This window comes from Rhagoletis pomonella, unplaced genomic scaffold, assembly GCF_013731165.1.
Source record: "Rhagoletis pomonella isolate Grant_MI unplaced genomic scaffold, Rhpom_1.0 Rhpom_scaffold_00011, whole genome shotgun sequence".
Lineage (NCBI taxonomy): Eukaryota > Metazoa > Arthropoda > Insecta > Diptera > Tephritidae > Rhagoletis > Rhagoletis pomonella.
This window is the reverse complement of record NW_023458565.1, coordinates 12470478-12487048: the sequence shown is the minus strand read 5'-3', so window position 1 is coordinate 12487048 and position 16571 is coordinate 12470478. Positions and strand designations below refer to the sequence as shown.

The window sequence follows — 16571 nt, the reverse complement described above, 5'->3', positions numbered from 1 at the left end:
TGTGTGTGTGTGTGTGTGTGTGTGTGTGTGTGTGTGTGTGTGTGTGTATGTGTGTGTGTGTGTGTGTGTGGGCATGTCATTATTGTTATCAACGGCCAATACATGAAAATTGATTTCATAATGAATGTTTTGAGTCTTCCATGAGCAGTTGGGACGAGGAAAGATGAGATGAGTAAGGGAAGTTCGGAGAAAAATACCGTACAGTGCATGCGAATACAAACAAAAAAAAAGTGTAGATAAAAAGAGAATGAGAACTGAGTGATAATTTACTACATTGTATAATGGCAATAAATTATGTAAAAAGCACTGCAACAACAAGAAAAAACTTCTGCGCAAAATATATGATAACGTGGGGCGAATACAAAATATAAAGCTGAAAAACATATCGATCAATTATGAAAGAAAAAGTAAAAATAAAAATACTTAATTCAAAGAAATCAGTTATCAATATGTTTGTAGTATATGTGCTGCACACATTTATATTAATTTTCTCTTGTCTGCTGCCGAGGAAATCGCAAACAACAATTGAGTGTGAATTGGTGAGCACTGCGAAATGCGACAGAAAGAACTTAACAATCGTTGACGTCGACTGAGGCGACGACTTCGTCCAAAACGCACCCGCGATTTGTATGTAAATAAAAACAATAATTTCTTGATAAAGTTATTGCCATATAAAACCTACATGCGCACCCACACCGCACACCCACGCTGCAATGTGTGAATTCAGTAATACAATGCAGACAAAGTAAAGTGAAACTAAAATAAAAGAAAAATATGTCCAAGAATACAAAAGTAAATGAAGCGACAAAATGAAAGTGTATGTAAGAGATTGAAAGAAATAAAAACAATATGTGATGGCAAGTGAAGAAATTTTAGTTTAAACTTTATGCACCCACGCACACGTGCGTACCGGTTACAATAGCTCGTTTACTCGTCTGGGAAAGTAGTTTATGTGATTTACAAATTCATATAATTAGATAGTTTTTAGAAAAACCCCCCCGGAAGGTCAATAATATCCATAAGATATATTCTCATCAAAATGCAAGCACTTCCAACTGATAAGGTAAGCCACAGAGACTCCACCGGGTATACATTTTATAATATTGTCAAAAGAAAAAAATTAAATAAACCACATCAATTTTCAAAAACTTACGAAAAATTTCTGAAAAATATTTAATATCTCTTTAAAGCTTTCAAAAATTTGGGTACCAAAAAATTTCTAAAAAATATAAAAATTTCTAGAAGTTATATAAAAATTCCCAAAAACGTTTGACATTTTCCGGGAATATCTCAAGGCTTCCAAAACTTTTTTAAGTTTCCAACAGTTTTGTAAAATTTTACGAAAGTTTTTGAAAACTTCGCAAAGGTCTTGAAGAGTTCCGAAAGTTTTGGACAAGTTGCATAAGTTTTTGAAAAGTTCCAAAAATGTTTTGAAAATTCCGTAGGTTTTTTAAAGGTTCCGAAAGTTTTTTAAATGTTCGAAAGTTTTTTATAGTTTGCGAAATTTTAATGGAAGCCTACGACTGCTTTTTGGGAGTTTCCGAACATTTTTCGAAAGTTTCCGAAAGTTTTTTCAGTCAATGAAAGTTTTCTGGACGTTTGCGAATGTTTGTTGGATTTCTACGAAAGTTTTTTTAAAAGTTGCTAGATTTTTTTTAAGTTTCCGAAAAACTCCCAAAGCTTCCACATATTTTCTGAAAGCTTCGAAAAATTTTGAAAGTTTCGGAATATATTAAAAGTTTCGGAATATATTAAAAGTTTCGGAATATATTAAAAGTTTCGGAATATATTAAAAGTTTCGGAATATTTTAAGATTTTCGGAATATATTAAATGTTTCGGAATGTATTAAAAGTTTCGGAATATTTTAAAAGTTTCGGAATATTTTACAAGTTTCGGAATATTTTACAACTTTCGGAATATTTTAAAAATTTCGGAACGTATTAAAAGTTTCGAAATATTTTAAGTTTCAGAATATTTTAAAAGTTTCGGAACACTTTAAAAGTTGCGGAATAGTTTGAAAGTTTCCGAAAAAATTTCCGAGCAGAACTTATTTTTCGAAAAAACACGAAACATCTTGAGAAAACCCGATTATATTCGTCTTTCCAAAATATCTATGAACTAAGTCAAAATTTAAAACATTTTTAGCTCAGACACATTTTGTATTTTTGTCCTGGCTGTAAAAATTAAAGGAAGAAATTTTCGATTTTGATTTGCAAAATATTGTGAGTCAAAACGTTGTATATCATGAAAATATCATGTTTTCGAACATAGGAAAGTTCCCGAAAAAATCAATAAAATTTCTAGAAAAGTTGTAAAGTTCTAAAGTTTCCGCAAAGACCCCAAAAAGATATCTCCGGAAAATACGAAAAAAATTGTAAGTTTCCGAAAACTCCGTAAAAAATACCTAGCTTCCAAACACCAGTTTGAGATAAAAAAAAATCCAAAAGCTTCCGGAAATCCCTTTAAGTTTACGAAAAAGTATTAAAAGCTTTCCGATTTTCCGAAAACTTCCTTAGAAAACTCATTAGATTTGTACCGTTGTTTTGAATTACAAATTTGAGAGGTCGAAGTAAAGACCCTGGCCTTTAGATGTGCGATAAGATTTTAATTTTTGAAGTCAGAACTTTTTTATCGGTACATGGTGATTTGGAGTTTGATGATATTAAAAACCGACCTATCTCCACTCGGAAACGGCTGCACGGATTTAGATGAAATATGGCACTCGGATCGCTTATAACTCTGACTAACATTTTCAGTAGTTTCTTGGGTTTTGAATTAAACTTTAGGGCGTTTTAACGCCATGCGGGTTAACTAGTTTTACTCCTTACTCCGTTAATATATTTATATCATTTTTTGCGCAGACAAAGTCCCACTTCCAACGAACTCTAAGGACCCTAAAGACTTTTTATTTGAATAATTTATTTATTTTTCCTCCTTAGTGAGCGTAGGGGTTAAAACCAACAAACGTTGTTTTTACAAACCTTTAAAACAACTAATGTATGAAGGTTGTTAGCTTTTTTGTTTACATTCAAATCATTCCATGAAAACCTGCCGTTACACACATATAAATAAAGTTTTAAACATTCAGATAAGCATTTCTAATAAGCACACAGGTAAATTTACGTCATTGCTGATAAAAATGAGAACGATAACGAAGTCATTAAAAACGCATAAAAAATTAAGGAAGGTATTAAGTTTGTAATATAAAAAGGTTTTTTAGTTAAATGTTTCATGCATACCACTATTTTCTTAACGACAGCGCTATCCTCACTGCATGCTTTAGAACTGAGAATCTGGCCAATTTCCATACATAATTGTTGATAAATGCTAACTTTAGCACATAAATATATATGTAGAAGTATTTCTTCGACGTAGGAATTTTCAATTTATTTCCGTTGGAAAATCCTGCGTTCCAATGTAAACACATCTGCCGTAGGGTAATAGAAATTTTTAAGATATTTGCTGTAACACAACACTGAAATTTATTTCAACAATGAAAAACCGAGTCGCAAAACGCCAATGCAAATACTTGCTGGCATACCAACAAGAAATATAAAGCGCAGAATTTGTCTCCAATAAATATGAACGTAAGTATGTACGCTTTTGTACGAGCATGTGGCAGATCAAATTTATTTAGTTAAATACTGTAACCGTAACCGTGCATTCCCGAGAAGAGACTGATTTGAAATATGCACATATATATCTTCGCGCTGCTTGTCATACGCATTGGGTGAATAACGTGAGCACACACACAGTGTTTCGAGTATGTAAATAATCACTTTTGTTTCATTTTCTTTTAATTTGTATAACCGAGAGTTGAAAAGGAATAGCGCAGCGCAATTGTTAAGATAAAACGATTCTCTAGGTTTGTGATTAATTCGTTATTATCTTATCTGTGCGGCAGCTATGTTTCATTGGCGTTATGAAAATGCTGTGATTAACAGCAGTGCCAGGCGCCGAAAACTTTCAACTAGCCGCATAATGCGTGGATGGGTGAGAATTGGAGATCGTATGTATTATAACACCGTGCCACAAAAACCAAAAAAAAAACACAAAAAACAATATATTCGCGAAACTAAGGGCCGGCTATAGTAAAACAGCGTTGCTTTCTGTAGACACTTTTGTATTTGTATTTTTTTTTTTTTTGGTAATATACAGTCAATATCAAATGTTAGTGTACACCTTGGTTCCATTATTATATTCATAATTATTTTCATGAACATTTTTTTCATTAATTATTTAAAAAAATATATTTCATTCTATAACATAAACCATACACATGTTTATTTATTTATTTTTCGGAATTTTCAATTAAACAGTTCATTCTCCAACAAAACCGATATAAACCCAAGTTTAAAACTTGGTAGAAACTACAAAAAAACGCAACAAATTTTCACCCAAATTTCAAAATTTTTTCTCAGACGTTTTAGAATTTTTTCGAGTGCACAGTATTATAGCCCATTCAATTTTAGCCTAACAAGGTGCAAGTTTCAAGTGGCTAAAAGTAACCGCTAATTTTTCCGATTTTTTTTATGTAATCTTTTGGTGGCCGCTGTGGTGTAGTGGTTAGCAGTGCGCGCTGCATGGCAACAAAATACAGAAAAAGGTTTTTCTTAACAGCGGTCGCCCCTCGGCAGGCAATGCCAAACCTACGAGTTTATTTCTGCCATGAAAAACAGCTTCTCACAAAAATACAAACGCAAATTTCAAGGTTATGCTGAATTCAAAAAACTATTTAAAAATTTCAGTGTAATTTAGAACAACAACGTGGGTACCAATCGAAAAAGAAGATTCTGTGGATTTAAAAAACATAATTCTTTTAGCGAACATTTCCGAAAAAATCCAAACCCTTCCGAAAAACTCAAACATTTGCAAAAAAAAACAAACATTTTCAAAAAGTCCAAACGTTTCCGGCAAATTAGAACATATCCGAAAACATCCAAACATTTCCGAAAAAATCCAAGTATATCCGGAAACATATCCGAAAAAATTTCAAATATTATCCCAAAACACAAATATTTGCGAAAAAATCAAAACATTTCCGAAACTATCCAAGGAATTCCGAAAAACCCAATAATATCCGGAAAATCCCAAAAATTACCGAGAAAATCGAAACATTTCCGAAAAAAAACAAATATTTCCGAAAAAATATAAAAAAGCTCTGAAAAAATCCAAACATTTCCGCAAAATCCAAACATTTCGGATTAAATTCAAACATTTCTGAAAAATCCAAACATTTCCGAAGGAATCCAAACATTTCCGCAAAATCCAAACAGTTCCAAAAAATCCATGCATTTTTTGGTTCAAAGACCGAATAGGTATTTTTTCAAAATAACTATGGAAAATTTCAAACATTTTCATGGATAAAGTTTTAAAATGACAGTTTCAATACCTACACGTCCTTGCTCGCCAAGAAAATTTAATTTTTTTTAATTCTACTGAATTTTCTCCTTCATTTGGTACCCATATTGCTATTCTAAATTGCACTGAATTTTTGAAATAATTTTTTTAATTAAACAAATCCTTGAAATTTCGAAGTCTATCTACCCCTGGGACTATTCGGTTATTCGTATATACGGATAAAATCGAAATATCCGGTTAAGATTTGTTGAATATATATTGTAAGTGGAGTTTATAAAAACTGGCTTTTTTTTTTTTTTTTTTTTTTTTTTTTTTTTTTTTTTTTTTTTTTTGTTGGAAACGGTCTTGCGCATTTTATTCCATTATAAATCTTTGTTTATATGGCAAAAGTGAAAATGCCGCCAATAAAACAAAAATTATTAAAAATTAACCCGATTTTCGGCCGCTTTAAAATTTTATGTGCTGAAAACTGCATAGCCAAAAGTTTTCTAAAAATTCGGAATAAAAAGTTCGACTCGAAAAACATTGCGATTTTGACCAGAAAAAATTGAGAGACTTACTCCGAATAACAAATTAAACGGGTGAGGATATAAAAGTAATCGAATTAAATTTACTTTTGCCAACAAAGATCCACGAATTGAACATAGTTGAAGAAAAGCTTTTACAACTAACATTTAATTGAACCCCCGTTAAATATGTATTATAAAAATGTACTCTCTAATTAATTGCACTCTCCAAAGTTTTCAATAATGAAAATGTAAATTTACAACTACTTAAGCTGCCGTAAAGTTTCAACGAAGCAAAAAAAAGAAACTGCAACGCAAAAAAATTATGTTTTTGAACTCATTTCATAGCTCATTGCTAAAATTTAATTAAGCGCTATACTTGGTGCTGTTGTTGTGAAATAAAAAAGTAGCAACTCACTTAGCAGTTGTTGCTGTAGCTGTCGCTGTTGCTGCCGCTGTTGCCACTACCTACTGGATGTTATGGGTCATTGCAACGAAGCATTTAAATAACGTTTACGCGCCACGCCACCAGTTGGTGTTGGCAGGTCAGGCCATGAAGAAAGAAAGCAACAGGAGAGCGGCCGTTGGCCAGTGAAGAAGATTCGGTCGTTGTGAAAACACCTTTTTCTTAATTAAATGCAAATAGTTAAGCGCAGCAGAAGCCAAGTAAATATTTACAAACATACATACATATGTATACTATGCACGAGTATGTATGGACTTAAGTCACACACTGCGGCTGTTTGTGTCTTGTACATATCTATTTAAATTCACAAGCTTCGTTGGAATTCCCATGTGAAGTTTGTGCGGACAAAAAAAAAATTAATTCGCATTGAAAAAGAGGTTACAGCTTTTTAAACGGGTTAATACCAAATGAAAATGAAAATTTGTTAGTAAATCATAAAGGATTAAAGGAAGATTTTTTTTTATAAATGCAATAATTTAAATCTTGAAATATTTTTTTGTCGCAAAGTTCTGTGGGCTATCTTGGTAGAATTTTTAGTGGAGAAAGACACACAAGCAATAGGAAAAGCATGTGAATAAATATTGGTAATTCAAAGGAAACCCGTTACTATAAATCCCATAAGTTTATACTACTAAAACCATGTACATATGTATGTATGTACATATCTACGCCTCCAAACCATACTCTCTATTGTCGTAGCATGGTATGGTTTGGAGGTGTCGATATGTTCTGATGCCATTGCAGGATGGATGTGAATACGAGTACTTTCATCCAGGTTGTTGTCCGTCTATATTCATACAATTTTCTCTTCTTAACGGTCCCAAAAACTTCACAAAGTTCCAAGACATTCTACTTGTGCTGAAAAGAAAACCCAGCATTTCCAAAAAAGTCTAGCAGTTCCACAACTTTGGGAAGATTTTCGGAAAACACCGTACAAATCGAAAAAGGCGCATTTCCGAAACCATCCCAAAACCTCTGAACAAATTTAAGAATTTACGAAAAAATTCGATCACATCCCAATAAATCCAATAATTTCTAAAAAAAAAAAACCGAACTTCCTGAAAAATCGAATAATTTCTGAAGATTCCATAGTTTCCGAAACAAAATGGAACGCTTCCGATAAATTCCAAAGTCTTCGGAAAAATTCTACTATTTCTGAAAAGTTTAAAAGTTTCTCAAAAAATTCTAAAGTGTCCCAAATATGGGAATGTTTGCGAAAAAATGCAAAAGCTTCCGAAAATTGCAAACGTGTCCGAAGTAACACAAACGTTGCCGAAAAAATGCAAAAGTTCCCAACAAAATGAAAATTTTTCCGAAAATATTTAAACTTGTCTTAAAAAAAATACGAATATGTCTTAAAAAATACGAGCGTGCCCGAAAAAATTTTAAGGTTTCCGGAAAAGGTTTCCAAAAGTGCGAAAGTTTCTGAAAAAATGCAAAAGTTTCCAATAAAATGAAAATGTTTCCGAAAATATTTGAACTTGGCTGAAAAGAATACGAGCTTGTCTTAAAAAATACGAACGTGCCAGAAAAAATTACAATGTTTGCGAAAAGTTTCAACGTTTTCAAAAAAAAATTCTAACATGTCCCGCAAATGCGAACGTTTTCGAAAAAATTCAAAAGTTTCCGAAAAAATCCAGTATTCCAAAAAATTCTAGAGGGTCCCAAAAATACCAATGTTTCCGAAAAAAATTTAGTGTTTCCAAAATGATGTAAACGCTTCGGAAAAGTGCCAACGCTACCGAAAAAATGCAAACGTTTTCGAAAAAATTGAAACATTTCCGAAAAATGCAAACGCTGCCGAAAAAAATTCAAAAGTTCCCGACAAAATAAAAATGTCTCCGAAAATATTGAGCTTGTTTAAAAAATATGAAAAGATTACAATATTTGCGAAAAGTTCCATTATTTCATAAAAAAATTCTGACATGTCACAAAATATGAGAATGTGTCCGGAAAAATGCAAACGTATCCGAAAGAATGCAAACGTGTCCGAAAAATGCGAAACTTTTATAAAAAATGCGAACGTTTCAGAAAGAATTCCAATATTTCCGAAAAGTTTTAACAAAGTTTCAAAAAAAATTCTAACATGTCCCAAAAAATTCGTTTTTTTTTTTCAAAAAATGCAAGCGTTTCCACAAAATGCAAGCGTTTCCAAAAAATGCAAACCGTTCCGAAAAAAATCAAACGTTTCCAAAAAATGCAAGCGTTTCCAAAAAATGCAAGCATTTCCAAAAAATGCAAGCGTTTCAGAAAAAAAATGTTAACGTTTCCAAACAAATGCAAGCGTTTCCGAAAAAATCAAACATTTACGAAAAAATCAAACGTTTCTGAAAAAATCAAACGTTTCTGTAAAAATCAAACGTTTCTGAAAAAATCAAACGTTTCCGAAAAAATAGAAATTGTCTGATTCTAATAAATCCGAAGAGTGCCAAAAGTTACAAAACGGAAATATCCCAAAAATCACGAAGAATATTTACGAAAAAATTCTAAAAAACCTAATATCAATGCTTTCATCAAAAATCTATACTTTTATATGTATTTGTTTTTAAAAATAATAAGCTCAAAGTATTAACAGTCATGGCGAAAGCAAGCGCGAGTTATAGTGCCTATTGCGAAAGCTTGATAATATTGTATCTGAGTACACATGTGTTACAAACATATCAAAGCAAAAATCGTTTTGAGCGCAAAGCAATCGAAGACAATCACTGACGCTATATTTTGAGTCAGCCCGACAACAAGACTCTTGGCTCTTGTAGTCCGAATTTTTTAACCTCGGCTAAAAAAGGTCCTTAGTAGTATGGCATCTGAAGAATCGATGGAGACTGGAGCATAATTCTTTACGCTCCAGCAGGTTACATACCTACGTACATGTGTATGTAGGTACACATATAATTTGCTAAATAAATTACTCAACATTTGACTAAACCCTTGAGAAAATGCAAATTTCTGCCACTCAATGACACACCTCCACCTTTCAACGCTTCCAACGGTGTTTCAATTCCAGTTCCTTTTGATTAACCAACCACAACAATTATGAGAAAAGAAAACATTCTACAGCTTCAAACACACCCAAACGACTTTATGTTAAAAACAAGAATATAAACTTGACGGTGGCAGCAACAGTACGAATGCATTAAAAAGTGAGTTGACTTCCAGTGCACAAACAGGGATGGGGACGTTGAAGGCAAAGAGAGAGCACAGTTGACACAATGGCGGGGCGGCGAGAACAAATTGTCAACAATTTTACAAATGCAATTGCTGGTATAACAATTACATCGGCAACAAGCCGTAACAAGTGTTGGTTAGAATAATGTGAAAAATTAGCAAACAAACCTTAGAGTAAGTAACAACAGACAACTTTGGCTACCGAGGCGGCTGACAGCGGCAAGTGGTTGAAGTAGCAACACCACCAGCACAAATTAACATGACACTATAAAATACCGAGACTGCATACTATAGCCACAAATATATTAAATAGTTAGCCATGCAGTGCAATGCAAAATTCCAAAATGGCTAGCGAATGCAATTGGAGTAGTGAGGTAGAGAATTAAAGTGACTGACCACCACTCACATCGATTTGCAAAGAATGTCGCACGCGAATTGTTTGAAATATTTTTCGAATGATTGTTGGCGATAGAGCTGTAAACTTAATTGCAGGTATTTCTTTAGTACTTAAAATCAAAATCGAAAAAGGGTTGAATTTTCATTTCACATTTAGCCAACTGACACTGTACCAAGTAAGCATTTTGTTATAGGAGCCAAAAATGTATGTTAATTTTTCACTATTTCTTGTACCGGCCATTTTTTCGAAATATTTCTGAAAACTCCCGAAGGACCCCGTTAAAGTCCCGAGAGGCCCCGAAAAATCCTGAATAAATCCGAGAAGGCTACAAAAACTCTGAAAAGATCCCGAAAAATAAAGTACGAAGTAAAAAACCCGAAATTTCTCAAAAAGTACAACATTAAGAAACCTGAAACGTCTTTAATAAAGGCACATCGGCGAGGAAAAATCCTGAGAAAATTATTGTAGCGTGTCTGCTCACAGGTAACTGCAACCCCATACGTCCTGCACTGCCTTCGCGCTATTCTGGCTACGTAAACAAGCCTTTGACAAAACTTCAATCAATCAGGTTCTGCCTGCAAATATCCAAGGACAGTCCCATTTTGCACCTTTATACGTTGGGAGGCCTTAAAGACCACCTGGAGTCTGAACACATGTATGTGTATTTTGAGTGACCTAAGATAATAATTCAGTCATACCTTTGCTGTGTAGATTCTACAATGTTGATATCCCTTGCTGGCTGAGCCCATCAAATTTATCGAATCTTTACTAGTGGTCAGAAAGAAGATAAAGGGAATAAACTTCATGTGTATCTAGTTAGTAGAAGTGACTCTGTATTCCAAGCCGTGATATTTACAAACCTCAAGGGCATGGAAAATAGGTGGAGCTGTAGGTGTCTAGACTAGTTTGGCAATACATATAAGTCTCGGCTAAACTGTTTTGGTAAACAAAACGAAGCTTTTTTCTGTAACTATATTTTCTAGGTCCGCCAAAAACCCCTGAAAACGCAATGGGGGACCCTCATACATAAAAAATCGCTAGTATTAAAATTTGTTAAATAAACAATTGGGTATTTTTATTGGAAGTCTCGTGAAGAGAACCAGAGTTTTCCGATCGAAAAAATATTGATTTTCAAGAACTCTATAAGATTTCTACGAAATTTTTATTTTATTTTATTTTTTCACATATAAAATGCATGGAAAACTCTGAGCGCTTTGAGCGACCTCTAAATATTTTTTGATTTAAAAAAAAAATAAAAAATAGGTGTACCTATATTTTTTCGGTATAGAACAATCCTAGATTATACAAAAGCTACTTGAAATATTAAAATATGGTTTTCAAAAGGTGCGTTGAAAAGGCTCCATTCTTAAAACTACATGAGGGAGGGTTTTCATTGCAAATTTATTAGCTTTTCTGTTTATTAACTATTATCACACAGTTGGTTTCTTACAATCTTTTACTCAGCTGTTCACAATTTTGTTGTTGCTTCAGAGACATCATTTTTGACAGCTCATAAATAGAACAGGGTTGCCTTATAAAGTTTATTTTTTGCATATTTTGGACCACTGCGATGTCTCCATTAATACTGCGTACCCCGTTTTTTTAATTTAATTAATTTTATTTTTTTTTTTTTATTTATGAAAAAAAAATGGATTCCAGACCAAAGTGCAAAGGCGTAAAAATTTTTAATCAGCTATGTGTTACCCCGAACACCCTCGGGTACTCTACTAGTCAAATATCAATAGGATATATGCATAAAATTATAAGTAATTACCTTTCAAGCTAATTCAGTCGATTTGCACTAATTTTACATTTAAAAATTTGGTTTAATTTACAAGAGAAGAATAATGCATACACTCAAAAATAATATCAGGCCTCAAGTCATAATTTGCTTTCAAGCATATAATGATGACAGATGCCACAAGCCAGCGACAGCTTGTCTCACATGTATGTACTTGTATGTATACACATTTTAACTGTCTATTAGTAAAAATAAAAAATATGTAGTAAGAAATAAATAAAGAGTAGAAAAACGTTTTTATGCCAACTACCAGCTACTTCGTTTCTAGGAAACTGGGTAAAGTGTCGCTGCTGCTGGCGTTTCGCTGTAGTTGACGTATACGGTTGGCGTACATTGTGCCATATATTTAACAAAACGTTAAATGTACGTTAATACGTACATAAATAAGTAAGATGGAAAGCTGAGAAGTGACTTGGTTTATGCTAAAATAAGCCAGTGCGCGCTCGCGGCATATTAAAATATATGTATATATGTATGTATGTATATGCAAAGCGTCAGCCAAGTTGGCCAAGATGAATGGGATTGAGATATTTTTAGCGAGCGTGGGCGTATGAAGGAAGGCAGCAAAAAAAACTAGCACGAAAATTATAGATGGAGCTAGAAGGATTTCACGAAAATTGCTAGTTTATGCGGAAATGATGTAGAGTGATGGAGACGTTGTCATTTCAATATTCGTTAGGATGTCCTAGAAAATGGCAGGATGTTGAAACAATACATAAATAAACTCGTATCTACTTAGTTTGTGGAAGCTGTCAGAAAATTATATAAATACTTGGTGTTTATTTAAAAATATTTTAAAATTTACGCGACTAATTTCAAATTATGTAAACAAGGAGATACTTACTGTCGAGGGTATAGCTAGTCATCTTACTAGATAGTAGATATATATATTTATGGATAGTTTAACCATGAACCAGAACTGTGAAATATTGAAAATAAGGAGAACCGTAGTTTTTTTTAGTGTTGACGCCAGATCTTTGAAGTTTCCATATTTTGTAGGAAAAAAATATTAATTTTTTCGTAGAACTGCTTTAAAATATTGAAATTTTAATATTAAATATGCATCATAATTATATTATTGAAAATTTGTGGAAGGGAGTATTCTTATTCGATCAAAAATGATTTAAAAAAGTTTACGGTGTTATAGCAGTTCTATAGCAGAGAACACTCAAGACAGTACGAACTTAAAAAGCACGAAACGTTGTTATTTCAGAAATGTATTTTTCAGCGAAAGGATGTCGTACGGAAGAAAACGAATGGGTGCAGACAGAGTGTTCCAAAATAGTCAAGGGTACTTTTCTTACCTTGGGCTTAAACGGCTGTCTGTTTGTAATAGATGAAATAGTAAACGCAGTTAAATATGTATTTATCAGAAGGTAGATAAAAGGATTCGTATAAAAAAGTAAAATATTCAGAGGTAATAGAAGCTTTCAAATATCATCAATACCCTGGTGACATATACGGAAAGTTCTGTTGGATATAGAATTGGCAAGGAGTAGTATTTTATAGCGGTATCGCAGCAGGAACATTATAGAATACGCTTCTTTCGACGAAGCCGCAGCACGAATAATTGCAATAAACAGTTTATACCACCTCGGATGAGACGTAGTACTTTTGATGACGATCTGGAGCATCGGATTTGTGGATGGAGATATATTTTGCAGCCATTAATTCGCATCAAAGCGGTGCCAGTATTGCCAGTGTCGCACCTGCCACTTCTATTTAACAGGTCCCAGAACCATATATGCAATGAGAGACGGTGAATGGTAACGTTGGTGTAGGAAGAGACTGACGGCGGTTGATGTCGCCAGTTCTCAAAGACGTTGAAAGAACCGCTTTAGTGCGACTAGACAATTGGTGGCTCTCAACTGATGACAATATTGGTGACTTTCGGCGCTAACGGTGAGAATGCTAATGGCGAACAGTGAACGAGCTAAATAGTAGGTCACTCGATGATTACCACCAACGGTGAGAGTACTGGTAGCGACCGGTAGATGCACACGTGGGTCTTCCAGAGGTTTTTGGTAACGATGCGTCTGCTGGTGGATAGTCCAGGACAATCGGTAACAGTTATTGTGTTAATGGATAGTCCGGAGCTCCCGTAACAGTTAATGGTTTGCGAAAAGTTACCTATAAAAAGTGATCGAACAACTGGTGGCCGACGAAGAGCGGCTTCCACGCAACCAAGTGAGGAGCTGAATTGCATAAAGCAGCATTGGATCCTCGACCCATTAACTAATAAAACAATAACACCACGAATTAATCGCTCTAATTTGGACTGCGGTCGCTGTAGCCGAGCGGTAAGAGCTGCGTAATATCACTTGGTAAGAACATGGTTTGAACCCTGGTCGGAGCAACACCCTCCATTTGTGGCGTGCTGCGTTGAACTCGGCCTGAGTCGCTTAAGCTGTTATAGCGCCAATTAAACAGCGGAAAGAGATCTCAAAAAGTGTATTTCGCTGTGCAAATGCAAAGTAAGAAAAATTTTAGATTTTTCATAAATCATCCGCAAAACCCCTAATTTTTCCACACAACATCAATTTTGGTCAAATGACCCCATCTACTCGACACTATGCATTTTATTGCTGCTACTTTGTTTCCACTACAAAGCGTCGAAACATCAAAATTCAACATTCACTTTCGCCAAACTCTCACTGCATACTTTAGACAATGCAATTCGACAAGCAAAAAAAAAATATTGTTGCATGCAACATCCGTAAATACCTCCCATCATTAATGATATAGTATGTATGTATGTACATATGTGTACAATCATAAATGATTTGCAGTAACCGACAAAATGTGATATGTTGATTGAATGGACTTTTGTTTGCAATGAGGAATCGGATGTCATTGCGAATGTTGAGGAATTATTGCTGTTGCAAATACAAACGCAGTATGTGCTGCAAATATACGCCAGTCAGCCAAAAACAAAAAACAACCAATTGTAAAACATTATATGTACCTACTACAAGTGATGGATTGTCATTAACATAACTGCAACATCAAATGCTACAACAACATTAATCTGACTGTCGATGAGGCTGACTTTCGGCTTCATGCAACATTGATTTGTGGCAGTTGATGGCGCCTGTAGATATATTGATGAGCTATTCGAGTAATTGAGCCGGGGATGGTATCGAATCAGGTTTGGGACGAACGAAATTGTAACGGGTATACTAAATTGGTGGTTATTGCCCTTACGTGACAGTCGATGGATAATCGAAAAATTCCCAGTCATCTGCTAAATGGCACTTCACACACATACATACAAACAAGCAAACATTCACAGAGGAGGACTCACCTTAAAATAAAAGTTTGCAATTCCACAAATACTGTTGTGTTTCGTGTGTCACTACTGCTGCTACTCCTCCTCCTCTTCGTCTTCTTCTTCTACAGCGAGTGACGATGACAGTGGAGAAGTGTGAATGTCCCTTGGTTAGTTCAGAGTGCCGACAGGCAGGCAGGCAAATTCAGTTTCGTTCAGCAACAGTTGTTCCGTTGATTGGTAAGTCTTTTGTTATTGTTGTTGTTATTATTATTATTATTATAGTTGTCTTCTATGCGCTAGATGTATGTATGTATGTATATGAATATGTGAGTCTTTATTGAAATATTTGTGTCTTTTGTTGTTGTTTTGTTGTTGTTTTCATTTATTATTCCTCCTCCATTGAAGGCCACAACTATGCGGCTGGAATGACTTTTTGCTCTTTATGTTTGGCTTGTTGCTTTCGCTGCTGCTGCTGCTGCCTCTGGCTCTGACTCTGACTCTGCTGTTGCAGTTGTTCTTCTTGTGTTTGTTTTCCTTGTTGTTGTTGTTGTTGATGGTAGTTATTTGTTATTCGCTGTCGCTGTTGTCTTGTATTGTATTGTCTTTGTTGCATTTGCTGTTGTTGGCAATCGTGTTGTTGCAACTTAATTTGTTGCATTTTTGCTACCGCTACCCGTTGACGGCGCTGCTGGTTTGCTGTTTGTTGGCTGCTCGTTTTTTTTTGCACTTCCTCTTATTTTTCGTTTTCAGCCGTTGTTGTTTTTTGTTGTTTTATATTGTTGCGATTGCCGCCCAGCTGCAGCTGTGCATTCAAGCAGCAACAACACTGCTGTCGTCAACAACTAACTGTCTAACAAACAATGCAATTGTTCGTCCCACCTCACTCACGAATCAGTGAATGAATGAATTCGGCGGCGGTGGCTGGCTTTTACACTTTAATATTATTTGCTATGGACAACAGTTTTTATGCAAACAAGAAATACATAAATATTTTTTCCAATCGTTGTTAGCGTTTGTGTTCGTTTAATTTGCAAAATACTGGTTTCTGCAAAGAAAGAGAGATAACAAAAATTGTATACAGTTAGAACTTGTTGAAGAATTGTGTTTTGAACTTTTGAAACATATTTGCAGTACATTGATACCTATATACAGTAGTGGCCACATACTTAGGCTCACTGCTTCTTTAAAAGTTTTGACAATTTTTTCTCTATTTTTTTTTACACAAATATAGCATACACAACAACGAGAGCTCAAAGTTTCAAACTTGCCAAATTTCAAGAAATTTTCATCAAAGATTCAAACTCTTAAATTAGAATTTCTAGAAAAATACGGGTATGCAGTTTTAGTATAATATATTGTAAGTTTTAAGCGGCTAAAAATTTGCGAACATTGGGTTTTTTTGCTGACAGTGCTGCTCATTTTCTCTCATATAAAAATTTGTTGCGAACATACTTTCACACTTGAACAATATTATACTAAAATTGAACGGGCAGTATGCAGTCTTATAGCATACCCGAATTTTTCTATAAATCTAAAATTTTATATTTCGAAAAATTATTCGGATGAAAAACTGTATATTACTGCGAAAAAATCCTGTTTCGCA

At 34.2% G+C, this 16571-nt stretch overlaps 1 protein-coding gene across 1 annotated transcript in view; it reads right to left on the bottom strand.

Annotated features, from left to right (window-relative positions):
* The window catches only part of LOC118746636, a 142874-nt gene extending 127593 nt beyond the window's left edge, over window positions 1-15281 (bottom strand). Inside the window, exon 1 of the mRNA XM_036480494.1 lies at window positions 15002-15281. The gene's annotated coding sequence lies outside the window, so the exon portion shown is untranslated. The remainder of the gene's footprint in view (window positions 1-15001) is intronic.
* Window positions 15282-16571: the final 1290 nt, after the last annotated feature.